Genomic DNA, 16,353 nt, shown 5'->3' on the forward strand with positions numbered 1-16,353 from the left:
CACCAGCGTCGCCTCCAAGAGCGAGGGGAGTGCGCGGCCTGGTAACCCCGGACGGACCCGGACCCCCCTGCGCTGCGGGGCCAGGAGTCACCGCCCCCCGCCCCTCACCTCCGCCTCCTGCCTGTTCGCTCCCCCGGGGCCCGCGGCAGCAGCTGTTCCAGCCGGCTCCGAATGTTGAAACACCAGCAACATTAGCCCTCGCTTCCCATTGGCTGGAGGGCCCCAGGGGCGGGCGCAGGAAAGGGGAAGCTCCGCCCTACGAGGGCCACGTGGGCCGGCAGTGGAAGTTGCAAGTTGCTAGTCAGCTGGAGGAGAGAGGGGCCCGGCCCGGCCTGCGCACGTGGCTTTCACCGCAGCGCTCACCTGCCCTCACGCCCCACGCTGCTGCTTTTCCCTCCCTGCGTTGTTCGACCCAACCCTCACCCAGGCATCCACCCAGTTCACCCCGATTCTCACCCCTTTTTAAACTTGTTCCTAAGAAACCCCGATCGGTTCCTGGGAAATTCCCAACAACTCTTATCAGTGGTGCCTGTTACATACCAGCTGGGTTTTCCCTTTGATATTTACATACCCACTGCCTCCTTTTCCCCCCTCCCATTTTTTCCTCCCCTATTCATTTTGGTTCTGGACATACAACACTCCAGTCGTCTGAAGAAGTGGGCTATGCCCAGGAAAACTCATGATCCCATCGACACGGTTTGTTAATCTTTAAGGTGACTGACTATATGTTGTGTTTTAAGTTTTTCCTGTTACAGACTCACTCAGCTACCCCTCTGAAACGCGTGGGCTCTGTCTACACTGCAGGCTTCTTGCACAAGAACTGTTTTGCAGAAGAGTTCTTGTGCAAAAGGTCTTCCAGACGAGCGCGTCCACACTGCCATGTGCTTTTGCGGAAGAGATGTGCTTTTGCACAAGAGCATCCATGGCAGTAAGGACGCTCTCTTGCACAAGAAAGCTCTGATGGCCATTTTAGCCGTAGGGGTTTTTTGCGCAAGAAATTCATGTTGCCTGTCTACACTGCCGCCTTCTGGAAGAGCTCTTGTGCAAGAGGGCTTATTCCTCGTGGGGAGAGGAATAACTCTTCCGGAAGAAGCCCTGTTTGCTGATGCTGTACTGTAATACTTGTGCAAAAACACGCACGCAGTGTAGACACTCTGCAAGTTTTTGCGCAAGAACAGCTGTTCTTGTGCAAAAAGCCTGCAGTGTAGACATAGCCTTAAAGGGGCAACCCCAATAGTCAGTACTAACAAGGAGTCCTGTGGCACCTTGAAGATTTATTTGGGCATCAGCTGTTGCGGAGGAAAAGCAGGTGCAAGTGTTTTTTACCCTTGGAAGCGGATGCCCAAATACACGTGTTAGTCTTTAAGGTGCCCCAGGGTGCCTCTGTTTAAACAAGTGGAAGAGAAGGGCCTGTGTGCACCTCATAGGATGCCAGGCTAGACTGAAGATCACAATGGCCCTCTCTGGCCTGGAAGTTAATGAATGGTTGCATCTGGCCAGGCTGCCTCTCTTTATGCTTGCATTAACTAACTGGGCTATTTGCAGGTGTTGTACTCAGTCCAGCTGTGTCGGAGCGCCTGCTGCTGGAGGAGAACGCAAAAGTTCTGTTACCTGGTTTCTAAGTCTGGAGCCTTCTCTACTGCATGAGGTACAAGCCACCTGGCTCTTCGCTAAAGTTGCAGAGCCGAGTCACTATCGCTGGATGTGGTCTCCGTGCCCAGAGTCCCCAGAGACCACAAACCAGATAAGATTCGAAATCGCCCAAGCAGATTTTTTGCGTAACAACATGCAATAATAGTTGCCAGCGAACAGACTCAGCGCTGCGCCGCTACACTTTATGGAAGCCGTGGCAATGTCCTAACACCCACTGAGCACCATCCAGTGCCCCCACACAGTCAGCTGGTGAACACCATTTGAGGTGAACTTTTATACATTCCTGATGTATCAGGTTGCTACCCCCTGTTACCTGGTTACCGTCCCTTACCTTGCAGAAGGAGGCTTACTTCCTAGTCTTCATACTGTCAACTTACTATCTGTTATGCTGTCAACTTTGACCTGGTCCTGAACATAGGTCGGTATGTACTTTATTTGTGGGAGGTAAATGGTACCAAGATGTTCCTTAGGACAATCCACAGAACTACAGACCGGTCAGCCTCACCTCACTCCCCGGAAAAATCATGGAGGGGATCCTCAAGGAATCCATTTTGAAGCACTTAGAATAAGGAAAGGGATCAGGAGCAGTCAGCATGGATTCACCAAGGGCAAGTCATGCTTGACGAACCTGATTGCTTTCTATGACGAGGTAACTGGCTCTGTGGACATGGGGAATTCAGTGGATGTGATATACCTGGACTTATTCTTGCCAGCAAGTTAAGGAAGTATGGATTGGATTAATGGACTGTAAGATGGATAGAAATTGGGCTAGACTGTTGGGCTCAATGGGTAGTGATCAACAGCTCGATGTCGGACTGGCGGTCAGTTTCAAGCAGAGTACCTCAAAGACCGGTTCTACGGTCGGTTTTGTTCAACATCTTTATTAATGACTGGATGAGGGGATGGATTGCACCCTCAGCAAGTTTGCCTATGTCACTAAGCTAGGGGGAAAGGTAGATACATTGGACGGTAGGGTATATGGTGCAGAGTGTCCAAGACATATTGGAGGATTGGGCCAAAAGAAATCTGATGAGGTTCAACAAGGACAAGTGCAGAGTCCTGCACTTGAATGGAAGAATCCCAAGAATTGTTATAGGCTGGGACCGACTGGCTAAGTAGCAGTTCTGCAGAAAAGGACCTGGGGGTTACAGTGGATGAGAAGCTGGATATGAGTCAACAGTGTGCCCTTGTAGCCAAGAAGGCTAATGGCATATTAGGGTGCATTAGGAGGAACATTGCCAGCAGATCTAGGGAAGTGATTATTCCCCTTTATTGGGATGTGGTGAGGCCACGTCTGGAGTATTGTGTCCAGTTCTGGGCCCCCCACTACAGGAAGGATGTGGACGCATTGGAGAGGGTCCAGTGGAGGGCAACAAAAATTATTAGGAGGCTGGAGCACATGACTTAGGAGAGGCTGAGGGAGTTGGGCTTGTTTAGTCTGCAGAAGAATGACGGGGGATTTGATAGCAGCCTTTAACTATCTGAAGGGAGGTTCCAAAGAGGATGGAGAGAGGCTGTTCACAGTGGTGACGATGGCAGAACGAGGAGTGATGGTCTCAAGGTGCAGTGGGGGAGGTGTAGGTTGGATATTAGGAAAAACTCTTTCCCTAAGAGAATGGGGAAGCACTGGAATGGGCTAACTAGGGAGATGGTGGAATCTCCATCCCTAGAGGTTTTTAAGTCCTGGTTTGACACAGACCTGGTTGGGATGATTGAGTTGGGATTGGTCCTGCTTTTGGGCAGGGGGCTGCACTCGATGACTCCTGAGGTCTCTTCCAGCCCTGGGATTCTATGATTCTAAGGCAAGGGACTTCTTTTATTTGAGAGCCCCAATTCCTTCAACAGCAGTATAGGTCTAATCCATGGAGCTCCTGAAGAGCAGCTCTGCATCCCTTTCTACGGCAGCCCAACTGTCCTTGGAACTGGTCAGACCAGTGTGACATCCCCCTGTGTAGGCATAATGAGCTAACGTGTCCTTCACTCCCATGCACCAACTTTGCCACTTATCAACTATGTTTTTAATTTGTTCGAAGGGAAAGCTGAATGAAGCCAAAATTAATGAGTGTTTTAACTTGTAACAAAATACAGGACTGTGTAGCACTTTAAAGACTAACAAGATGATTTATTAGATGATGAGCTTTCGTGGGCCAGACCCACTTCCTCAGATCCACTATTTGATCTGAGGAAGTGGGTCTGGCCCACGAAAGCTCATCATCTAATAAACCATCTTGTTAGTCTTTAAAGTGCTACATAGTCCTGTATTTCGTTTCAGCTACACCAGACTAACACGGCTACATTTCTATCACTGTTCTAACTTGTGTTTCTGTTCCCAGGAAATGTTGAAACGGTAGATTCCTAGGGACTGTCAAGTAGAAAGATTGACCCAAATTAGTTACTTGTTTACTTTCTTTGGCTCCACTGGAATCTTACAACAGGGATTAACTAGCTCCATTCATATCTATAATTAACACAAACAAAATCTATGTTTAGTGACAGGTAAGGTTTCCTGAGCACATGTCTAACAATCCAGACATTTAAAATCAGAAGTTAGTGGAAGGAGGCTGAAAAAGGTGAGGCTTTCGAGAGAAAAATTGCCCGAGAAAGGGTTATTTTGAACTCCAATTTACTCTGTATCAACCCATTTTTCCATTAAACCAACCTAAAGTACTATAAATAGGACTCAAAGTTTATGTCCTATGTTTTAGTTTTTGTCATAAACACCACAAGAAAAAAATATAAAGCAAATGGGAAAAAAGGGAGGATGCGAGTTATGAAAAAGCAAACAGTTGATAGGAGAAGCTAAAATTGGGGGAAAAAATCTATAACCAGTAACATAAAGGATAATTAGGAAATGTTTAAATATATCGGGAACAAAAGAAATCAGAGGAATGGTAAAGATCCATTACTGTATAAGGCTGGTCAAATTGCCAATCATGATGAAAAAAAGAAACTTCAGCAACCTGCTTGGAATTTAATGCGTTGAACTACACACAAGCCATAAAGATTGGATGTCTTTCTAAAACATAGTGGTAGCTCAACCGAGGGATGTTAAATTGCGCTTAATCAGCTAATCCAGTAGTTGGTGGAATTTCCATCGACTACAGGCAGTCCCCGGGTTACATACAAGATAGGGACTGTAGGTTTGTTCTTAAGTTGAATTTGTATGTAAGTCGGAACTGGTACATATTGTAGGGGAAACTCTAGCCAAACATTTCTCCCACACCTCACTTCCCTCAGTCCTTCATTCTCAAGCTGAGGTGTCTGCTGAGAAAAGCCGCTCCGAGTCTCCCTGGTCTGCTGGGGGCGGGGGCGCTAGCTTCGCGTCTCCCTGGTCTGCTGGGGGGAAGCAGATAGTGTGGGGTTGCCTCACCCCGTTTGTAAGTAGGGATCCGATGTAAGTCGGATCGATGTAACTCGGGGACTGCCTGTACTCAATTAGTCAATAAGGGTATGTCTACATTAGCTCGTTAATTTGAACTAGGTAGGCAAAGCAGGCAACCGGAGTTGTAAATGAAGCCCGGGATTTAAATAGCCCAGGCTTTATTTGCATGTTCCCGTCCGGTCGCCATTTTGAAATTCCACTAGCCCGAAGTAACTGCCGCGCGGCTATAGAATGAGATGTAACAGTTAATTCGAACTAAGGACTTAGTTCGAATTACCGTTTCATTGCCACATGTAGCCGGCAGGAAGGGACCTCGAGAGGTCGAGTCCAGTCCCCTGCCCTCATGGCAGGACCCGGTACTGTCTAGACGAGTGTTTCTTAAACTTTTTAAGACCGAGGAACACCAAACAATTTTTTTTTTTAATGAGGATTTTTTGTTGACTCCTGAGGTCTCTTCCATTTATAGGATTCTATAAATGTGCTTGGTACCTGTGCCTGGACCTTTATGCTTGATCTGGCTTATACTATTTCTCTTTCCTGCCTGCGGTTCCACTGAGCCAAAGTCTTGCTTCCTAGATTTCAGGCCTGTTGCTGTTTTTATGTTACCGGCCTTTATTCGGGCCTGCTGATTTTATGTTACCAACCCGCAACTTACTACAGAGGCAACTGAGTCCCAAAAAGGAGGAGCAGCTTGTTCAAAAACACAGCAAGCCAGTGGCAGCGCTAGGAATAGGACCCGTATGTCCCAACTCCCTGTCCCCTGCTGTACTAACCAGACCAAAATACTTTGACCACCAGGGTCTGAAGCCCCACAGACAGGGGCCATGGATGGGGAGGGGGAGAGGCAAAGGGGGCAGTTGTCTCGGGAGCTGATGATTTAAAAGGGTCCAGGCCTCTGGGTCACTGTATCGACTATTATGGCAGCCGCCACTGCCAGAGACCCGGGCAAATGAAATCAATCCTAGAGCTCTGTCTGGTGCAGGGTGGGTGGCGCTAAGGCCTGATTGGCCCTCGCCTTGCCCCTCCTACCTTTAGCTTTGCCCCTTTGAGGGGGTCTAGAGCCTTGCCCCTTTGAGGGGGTCTTGAGCCGACCCCCTCCCATACATTACCCAGGGCCCGACAACGTCTGTCACCAGCCCCGTTGACATGAATGTGCCCCAAATCCCTCAGACCCAGTACAGTCCCTCCCTCCTCCCCCCCCCCCCCGGATCCTTAATTCTTCTCTTGTCATCTGATTGCTTCAAGCATTGTTACAGGCTGGGGATCGACTGGCTCAGCAGCAGTTCAGCAGAAAAGGACCTGGGGATTCCAGTGGATGAGAAGCCGGAGATGAGTCAACAGGGTGGCCTTGAAGCCAAGAAGGTTAATGGCATATTAGGGTGCATTAGGAGGAGCATTGCCAGCAGGTCTAGAGAAGTGATTATTCCCCTTTATTCGGCTCTGGTGAGGCCACATCTGGAGTATTGCGTCCAGTTCTGGGCCCCCAACTACAGGAAGGATGGGGACGCATTGGAGGGGGTCCAGGAGAGCTTGACGAAAATGATTCGGGGTCTGGAGCACATGACCTATGAGGAGAAACTGGGGGATTTGGGTTTGTTTAGCCTGTAGAAGCAAAGAGTGACGGGGGATTTGATAGCAGCCTTCAACTTCCTGAAGGGAGGTTCCAAAGAGGATGGAGAGAGGCTGTTCTCAGTAGTGAGGGATGGCAGAACACGGAACAGTGGTCTCAGGTTACAGCGGGGGAGGTCTAGGTTGGACATTAGGAAAAACTATTTCCCTAGGAGGGTGGGGAAGCACTGGGCTGGGTTCCCTAGGGAGGTGGTGGAATCTCCATCCCTAGAGGTGTTTAAGTCTCGGTTTGACAAAGCCCTGGCTGGGATGATTGAGTTGGGGTTGGTCCTGCCTTGGGCAGGGGGCTGGACTTGATGACTCCTGAGGTCTTTTCCAACTCTAGGATTCTATGATTCATCCGTGCGATGTCACTGGAGACGCAGGGAGGTACACTGTGGGCGAAAGCCCCGATCTTGCTTCTGGTTTTGTACAGGCGGCCGTGAAAGTAACTTTACAGTTTCTCACAGGAACTGTCCTGTTGCAGCCCAGGTCTTTGCAGTTCTTGCTGGAGCTGCGCACCAGGGCACTTTCACCTCTGTGTTCAGGATTCAGAGTTATCTCTTTTCCCAAAGATCTTCCCTGGAGCTGTTCAGAGAGAGCTTGCTCCCTCTCGCCACAGTCTCTCTTAAGGCAATCATGTTCTTCAGAGCCTCTGGCCTGACGTGGAACAGGACGGGGGACACCACAGAAGAGGCCAAATTCGCCGGGGGAAACACTCCAAGGAAATGGATGCTAAAGAGGGTCCATTCGCCAAGACTCATGTGCAGGGCCTCTTTGATTTCAGTGTTGTCACTGTAGACCAGCGCGCGCCCGTTGAGATTATGGTCCCTGAGCCTCTGTTTGTACAGCGGGACGTTTTCCTCCTTCAAGCCGATTGTGTCCATCTGGAAGAGAAGTGGGAGCACCCGTTAGTGCCGTGCATCTACTGAACAGGTCGCCAAACACGTTTTTAGGAAGGGTCCGCTATAGCTCCCGAGAGGAACCTGTCTGGGCTTGCTCAGATTCTAGCAAACAAGGCGGGCCGGCCGGCTGTGGGGCCAGGTATGGTACCCAGCACACCACACTGCCGTGTGCTTGGATTCTGCTAGGGGCACCGCTGAGCAAGTTGGCACGGCAGGGGAAATAGCATGCTCTCTGCAGGCAAAAGCTAGCAATGCAGGGACCACTGGAGGGGTGTGTTGAAATGAAGAGGGAAGGTTTCCTGACCCTGCTTGTAGGCTGGAGGGAAGCATGCAGTCAGCCTGACGGGGGTGGAGTTGGGCCTCTCGACCTAAGGCTATATCTACACTGCGGGCTTTTGCAGGCAGAGAGTATGCTAATGAAGCACTCGTTAGCAACTTCTTGTGCTTCATTAGGGGTGTGTCTAGACTACATGCCTCCGTCGACGGAGGCATGTAGATTAGACAGATCGGCAGAGGGAAATGAAGCCGCGATTATTTTAATCGCGGCTTCATTTAAATTTCAATGGCTGCCCTGCTCTGCCGATCAGCTGTTTGTCGGCAGATCGGGGCAGTCTGGACGTTCCCCTGTCGACAGAAAACCCTTTTGTCGACCGCCAAGGTAAACCTCATCCCACGAGGCATAACGGGGCGGTCGACAAAAGGGTTTTCTGTCGACAGGGGAACGTCCAGACTGCCCCGATCTGCCGACAAACAGCTGATCGGCAGAGCGGGGCAGCCATTTAAATTTAAATGAAGCCGCGATTATTTTAATCGCGGCTTCATTTCCCTCTGCCGATCTGTCTAATCTACATGCCTCCGTCGACGGAGGCATGTAGTCTAGACACACCCTAGCATGCTCTCTGCAGGCAAAAGCTTGCAGTGTAGACATAGCCTCAGGGTTCTTGTGTGTTATTCTGGATAAGGGGTATTACGCTGCAGACCTCCAGCAAGAGTATTTATGTTTTTGCCTTTCTTCTCTCTGGAGTGCATAACAGACAGCTACGGGTCTCCCAGTCTTAAAACCGACCCAAGTCACTTCAGAGCGTAAAGGATGAACCCGGGGAGAGCCAGCCAATGGCTTCGGGGTTGGAGGAAAGAGCTGCAAGGAACCGAGTTGTTCCAAGCAGAAATTTTTTGTGCAAACCAAGAGTCAGGAGCAGCAGAAAGTGGGGGAACTAGCAGAGCCCGGACTGTGGCCTTGCCCCCTACATCACCCTTTCCCCCTCATCCTCACTCTGCCCATTCCCCCTCATGTGCCCCCCCTACTCCTGAGGCCTCAAACCCACACTGTGCCTTCCCCGAAAGCCCCCATCCCACACCGCCTGTTCCCCTCAACATCCTACCCCCACTAGTTCTCGCTCCTCTCCCTCCAGTTATGCACCATTTATGTGGGACAGTTTTCTCCCAGCTCTGGGGCCCGTAGTCAGGGCTGTCCCTAGGCCCATGGGAAATATGTAGCTGCATAGGGCACCGGAAAATTTGGGCACCAAATTTTTGAGTTCCCCAATGCAGCAGCCATGTGTTCTTGTATGTCTGAGGATATGCCTCTGCCGGTTCGTCTCTGGGGACGCTGTGTCCTGTCTGCTGCAAGGCTTTTCCCTTCGCCCTCCCCCACGTGCTCCTCTCAGCTGGCAGTGTAATCCACACACCTAGTGTGTGTGGTTCACTGTCCCTTCGTGTGGCAATTGGACCTCTTACAGCCAGAGATAAGAACAAGGGAGCTCTACATCCTAAGCTGGGAGCCAGCTGCCTTCATGGCTCCAGCTGTCGAGGCCTCTAGGGGTGTGTCTAAACTACATGGCTCCATCGATGGAGCCATGTAGATGAGGCTGATCGGCAGAGGGAAATGAAGCCGCGATTTAAATAATCGCGGCTTCATTTAAATTTAAATGGCTGCCGCGCTCTGCCGACCAGCTGATGATCAGCTGTTTGTCGGCAGATCGGGGCAGTGTGGACGCTCCCGTCGACATGAAAGCCCTTTGTCGACCTCCCCTGATGCCTCGTGGGATGAGGTTTACCGGGGAGGTCGACAAAGGGCTTTCACGTCGACGGGGAAGCGTCCACACTGCCCCGATCTGCCGACAAACAGCTGATCATCAGCTGGTCGGCAGAGCGCGGCAGCCATTTAAATTTAAATGAAGCCACGATTATTTAAATCGCGGCTTCATTTCCCTCTGCCGATCAGCCTCATCTACATGGCTCCGTCGACGGAGCCATGTAGTTTAGACACACTCCTAGAGGGCCTAGGTTCAAATCTGCTACGGGGTTCAAATCAACAGCAGCAGCAAGCTAGCAAGCAGAGAGGATCTGCAACTCTGCTCTAGTTCCTGAGCCCTGCTTGGGGTAGGGAGGTAGTAGGAACGACCAGACCTCCAGCAGAAGCTGCATGAGGGGAAAAGGCCCAGGCAATCCTGCAGAAGGGCCCTCAATTATTCAGGGCCCCACGATTTGCAAAGATGGCTCTGCCTGTAGCCGTCATCTGCGGGCAGCTGCTGTCAAATGAATGACATTCTTCTTGCAATGAAGAGGCATGGACATTCTATCGACAGCTGGCCCTGCTCGAAGGAAGGAAACCCAAGGGTGACCCACCTCTCGGCAGACATCCTCCACCGTCATACCCAGCAGAGTGCAGGCGCTGAGCTTGTCGAATTTCTTTGTCCGTTTCAGTCTGTGGCTGCCACGTTGCAGCTCCATCTGTCTTTTCAGGGATGGGTCCAAATTGACCGTGAAGGGGAGGTAGAAGAGGGCCTCCTCCACCCGAAACCTGCCGCACAGGAAAGTGTGGAACAGCTCAGGATCCTGGTCCAGTTCCAGCAGCTTTTCCATCTGGCCTTTCAGCATGTCCAGCTCTTCCATGTACTTCTCGTAGACCTCCCACAGAGACATGTCGGGGCGGAGCGGGCTTCCATGGCAGCTGCCCATTCGGCTCCTCTGCTCCTCATCCTCGATGCACTGCAAGAGCCAGCTCAGACGGCACGGCCACTGGTTGGCAAGGAGCACCCATTCCACCACCTTCTTCGGACACACTTCATCCTTGGGGATGTTACTCGCCAGCAGCCTGATGGTGATGGTGACGGTGTTCACGATGCGCCGCATCTGCACCACGTTGTCTGTCATGAATTCCTTCAAGGCGTCATCCAGGAGGTAGTCGAAAGCATCTTGAATGAGGTCTTTGGCTCGGATACCTTTCCCGCAGCTGCCGGTTCCCAGCGCTGGGGTTCCAACCATGAGAGGTATCTGGCTGTCCTCTGCAACTGGATTCTGGGCATCGTGGTTGGCCGAATGGTAGCGAGAGATGTTGAGGAAGTCAGAGCTGGCTTCCATCTTGCCATCCTGCCGGAAGCCGACCTCTGCCTCTAGCTGCTCCTTGCGCGCGATGATATTCCTGATCAGCCTCCGCTTGGTGTCGCAGTCCATCCGAGGGACAGAGAAGAGCAGGGTGACGATGCGGTTTAAGAACTCGTAGCCGTTGTTGGCCATACCTCTCATATACTTGGAGCTTTCCACGCAGTCGACAATGATGCTGGAGTCAACAGCCAGGATGGAGATGAAAGGGGCGTCATCGTCTGAGAGGAGAATGTTCATGGCATCAAGGACGCCCACCACCTTGTCAGGGCTGCATGTATCCAAGTGGGTGATCTCCAGCACCACCCGCAGCTTCCGCCGCTGGAAGATCTCCATGTACTGCAGGAACACAGTGATTGTCCTGACTTCGCTTTTCACGCAGCTCATGAAGCCCAGCTGTGCGCTGAGAGCCGTCTGGTTCATCTGTCTCTCCAGCTGGCTCTTCTGGGTGACAATAATGTTTCGTACCACTGTGATAGTGAGCCGTATGGCAGCTGCTGCAGAGACGCTGACAGCCGTCACCCCAATGCCTTCCACGACAGCTATGGCGTCTCCCGAGGCATCCCCGACGGGGATCCCAAACACTAGGAGGAGACCACCCACCCCAATAGCTACCATGATCAAAAGGATCACAGCCACCCACAGCGGGAGGAAGAGGAACTTCTTGCTAACCCATTCCTGATCCCCTGGTCTTTCGATGATGCTACATTTCCTGTCTATGGTCCTGTAAATGCTCATGGGTAGGAGACCAAAGTGGCTTTCGATGCCGTCGCACAGTGTGGTAATGAGGCCTGCCCAGAGCTGGTCGCAGCCCGCGTACTCCCAGGCGCTGAAATGGATGAAGACGTGTATCACGTTCCTTCTCCACTTCTGCTGCTCCGTCAGGACCGGCCGGTAGAAGATCATGAGTAACAGGAGCTTGAGTAGATCCCGGCCAGTGTTGTCACGCTGCATCTTCTGCGTCCGCTGAAATTCCTCCTGGTCTTTCTTCTTCGATTCGTTTTCCATGTTCTCTGAGATAAAAGAGGAAGATATGTTAGGTACCTGGCAGTGCCTTAAATCTCTCCTCCTGAAGGGTCTTCCAGCTTCACAATCCCTCCCTTCTGGGAAGCAATCAAGAATGGGTAGCTCTTGGCAAAGCCATCCTTAGGATTGATGGGATCCTACACCGTTCTATTAAACTGGTGCCCATCTGCCCAACAGCAGCCCAGATGGATGTTGAATTTTTAGCGATGTGATTTTATAATCCTCATCCACACACTAATAAACAAACACATTTTAAACTAAGGTCCTGTCGACTCTCACAGTAAATTCAGCAAACATTTAGCAGAGGTTGGCAAATGCCTGTTAAATGGCTTCATTACCATGTCGTCTATGTTCTGCCAGTAGCTCGAGCAGACTTTGTCACTTGTAAATTAACTAGATCTTCTAGAACTTCTGCTGCTGGAGGAAGCAGAGCCACAGACCATGGATAGGAAGAGGCAGGTGGGTGGAGTGGACATGAAAACCCAGTGCTGCTCCAAATTTTCAGGTCCCCTATGCGATTGCATAATCGGCAAATGAGTACGGGTGGCTCTGGCTCTTTGGAGATAGTTGTCATCCACTAATCCCCATCCCCACAAGGTTCCTTCCCCGTCTTACGTTCCCCGGGGCAGTACTCACCCTTGATTTTGTGTAACAGCAGGTTTTTGCAATGTCCCCATGGTGCATAAAACCCAGCAGTCACTGGCGTGGGCACAGTGTACAGGGCCTTCGCTAAAGCGAGGCAGTAGATATCCTCCTTGGTCTGGAACCCTGCAACGGGGATGAGGTAAAACACGAAGATTAGCCTCACCGAGCGCATCCGCAGTGGATGCTCAACAGTGTCTCCGCTAATATTTTTCGGTTCAAGGTACTAGGTACAAGGGGAGGGAGCAAACAAATGTCCGAAACCAGACAAGTTTATTTTAGGCTATAAATATTGGGGTGCCTGGCCTTACCCCCTTTGCATGGCTGAAGGGACAACAGAGACTTACTGACTGAATTGCTCCTCGTCCTGGGGCACTCATGAGTTGGTGCACGTGTAACCGCAAATCCAGGGCACTAGATCTGTGACTACACGGCTATAAACATGGCGAAGTGCCTCTGTCACCAGACGGTGCCTGTGGTCGGTCTTTGTGCATAACAACGAGATCTGCAGCAGGAGCAGGCTGCGTTACCTGCACTGATCACTGATCACACCGGAGCTCCAAGAACAGAAGCACTGAGCCACGCTGCTGAGGCAACCACATCACAGCTCTTAACACCAGGAGCCCGTAAGTACTCCTGTAGACCCTGCTTTCGCTGGCATTAAGCCAAACAGCGTCCACAAAGCCCCCTGGCACTGCTGCACCCTGCTGTGCAATGCAGAGGGAGAGATGGAGAAGAGAAAGGCCCACGTGTTCCTTTGCCCTGGCCCAGGCTAGCCTATGCCACTTCCCATGGTTCTGTGGGCCAGACTTGCAGGGCGGGGAAAAAGATGTAGAGGTCATGGTGGGTAATCAGCAGAACAGGAGCTCCCATTGTGGCGTTGGGGCTTAAAAAGCTATTGTAATTCTGGGATGTATAAACAGGAAACGCTTGAGCAGGAGTAAAGAGGCTGTCTCGCTTCTGTGATGGATGGGAGGCCCACTGTTCTTTTCTGAACATCCCAGTATTCAGTGACTAAAGGGTTAAACCTAGCTAGCTAGAAAGTGTTGGCAGGGAGCCAGGAGCACCAGTGAGAAGAAAGAGTTCAGATCTGCATTAAAAGGGAATCTGTCTGCTGTTTTTCTTTGTGAGTTTAATCCTGGAGCTGCGGAAGGGGATGAGGGGGGGGGATGAATTGAACTGGGCAGGGACATCATGCCTAAAAAAAAGAATACCTGGGCCTAGAATTGGACTGGACCTTGGAAGTGTGGATCCTTGAGTAGATAGAGAATGTTTATTTAGATGCGATCAGGTTATTTTTTTGTTTTGTTGTTTGGTTAAACTCCTCTGTGCTAAATCCATATCCCCTCCTCTCCCCACTATAACTTTAAACTGAATCCCAGGGATGCAATTGTCTGTGTTTTAATCTGTTCTTTTCTCAGTTGCGCTATAACTCCTAGCAGCCAAGTCAGCTTTACAAATGAATACCTTTTTGTTTTCTTAATATAATCACCTATTTTAAGGCTATGATCTGATTTTGTATCCTGGAAAGTAATAGGAGGTCTGTGTATACCTGCCTAAGACTAAGAGGACAGCTATCAGAAATTACAGTTTGTTTTCATTTTTCTTTTTTTCTTTCCAAGTGCTAAATAAAGGGGAATAATCACATCTCTGGATCTGCTGGCAGTGCTCCCTCCTAATGCCCCCTAATATGCCATTAGCCTTCTTGGCTACAAGGGCACACTGTTGACTCATATCCAGCTTCTCATCCACTGTAACCCCCAGGTCCTTTTCTGCAGAACTACTACTTAGCTGGTTGGTCCCAGGCCTGTAACAATGCTTGGGATTCTTCTGTCCCAAGTGCAGGACTCCGCACTTGTCCTTGTTGAACCTCATCAGATTTCTTTTGGCTCTTGTGTAAAAGAGTTTGGGGTACCCTTCTGGAATACGTTCCCAAGTGACTTCTTCCTGCGTTCAAGAAGAAAAAGTTTTTTTCCACTTGGGTAGAGGCAGCAACCCTCCTAAGCTCAGGGAATCTGTGACCTTGGGGAGTTTTGAAGCAGAAGCCCATAGAGACACGGTATTTTAAGGTCTCTTTTGGGCCCACACCTTCTGCACTCCAAGTGCCAGAGTGGGGAACCGACTTAGCCTCTTTATTCGGCACTTGAACTTCTGCTGCTGGAGTTCTGTGCCCAGCTCTGGTGACCAGAATTCCAGATGGATGTTGATAAATTGGAGAGGGGTCATGTCAAGGCTGTTTCCCACTCTGGAACTCCAAGTGCAGAAGGTGGGGGCCCACAAGAGACTTTAAAATACCCTGCCACTGGAGGCTTGTGTTGGTGTTGCTGCCATCATCCAAATGCACAAACCCCTTTGAGAACCAGACAGGCGCATTTCAGAATTCCCTCCTGTGGGGTACCTTCCTTGTCCTTGACACTCCCTCCAGAGAGAGCTTGAAAACCTGTAATTTCTCCTAGAAGTATGGCTTGCTGTCTTATGCACGTGCATACAGAACCTTCCGCCCTCTAGGATGCAGGAATCAGATCATGGTTTTAAAAATGTGACGTCTATTAACAAAACAAATACACTTGGTGAAACATTACTTAGAATCATAGAACCATAGAGCTGGAAGAGACCTCAGGAGTCATCAAGTCCAGCCCCTGCCCAAGGCAGGACCTATCCCAACTAAATCAACCCATCCAGGGCTTTGTCAAGCCAAGACTTAAAAACCTCTAGGGATGCAGATTCCACCACCTCCCTAGGGAACCCATCTCAGTGTTTCCCTACCCTCCTAGTGAAATAGTTTTTCCTAATATCCAACCTAGACCTTCCCCATTGTAACTTGAGACCATTTCTCCTTGTTCTGCCATCCGTCACTACTGTGAACAGCCTCTCTCCATCCTCTTTGGAACCTCCCTTCAGGAAGTTGAAGGCTGCTATCAAATCCCCCCTCGCTCTTCTCTTCTGCAGACTAAACAAACCCAAATCCCTCAGTCTCTCCTCATAGGTCATGCGCTCCAGCCCCCTAATCATTTTGGTCGCCCTCCGCTGGACCCTCTCCAATGCGTCCACATCCTTTCTATAGTGGGGGCCCCAGAACTGGACACAATACGCCAGATGTGGCCTCACCAGAGCCGAATGAAGGGGAATAATCACTTCTCTGGATCTGCTGGCAATGCTCCTCCTAATGCACCCTAATATGCCATTAGGTTTCTTGGCTACAAGGTCACACTGTTGACTCATATCCAGCTTCTCATCCACTGTAACCCCCAGGTCCTTTTCTGCTGAACTGCTACTTAGCCAGTCGGTCCCCAGCCTGAACTATGCTCGGGATTCTTCCATCCCAAGTGCAGGACTCTGCACTTGTCCTTGTTGAACCTCATCAGATTTCTTTTGGCCCAATCCTCTAATCTGTCTAGGTCACTCTGGACCCTATCCCTGCCCTCCAGCATATCTACTGCCCTCCAGCGTATCTACTTGGTTGCTAGGTGTTACAAAGAAACTGAAAAAAGAAAGATTAAAACACAGAAAATCGCTTCCCTGGGATTCAGTTTGAAGAGTTCTAGGGTAAAGGGGGATAGTTACATGTGCTTAGCAAAAAGAAGTCCAACAAACTAAAAAAATAAAGAAAATAACCTAGTAGCGTCTGACTAAAAATTCCCTGTTCTACTCACATCTCTCTTGTTCCAAGATTTAGTCTTTCCCTAGCCAAGAAAGTCGCTGGATTCTGCTTGCCCAGGTTCCTGGCTTAATTCAGATCTTCCAGGCATGATC

The sequence above is a fragment of the Pelodiscus sinensis genome, chromosome 18 (genome assembly GCF_052426305.1).
Source record: "Pelodiscus sinensis isolate ZL-2025 chromosome 18, ASM5242630v1, whole genome shotgun sequence".
In the NCBI taxonomy this organism is placed as follows: Eukaryota; Metazoa; Chordata; order Testudines; family Trionychidae; genus Pelodiscus; species Pelodiscus sinensis.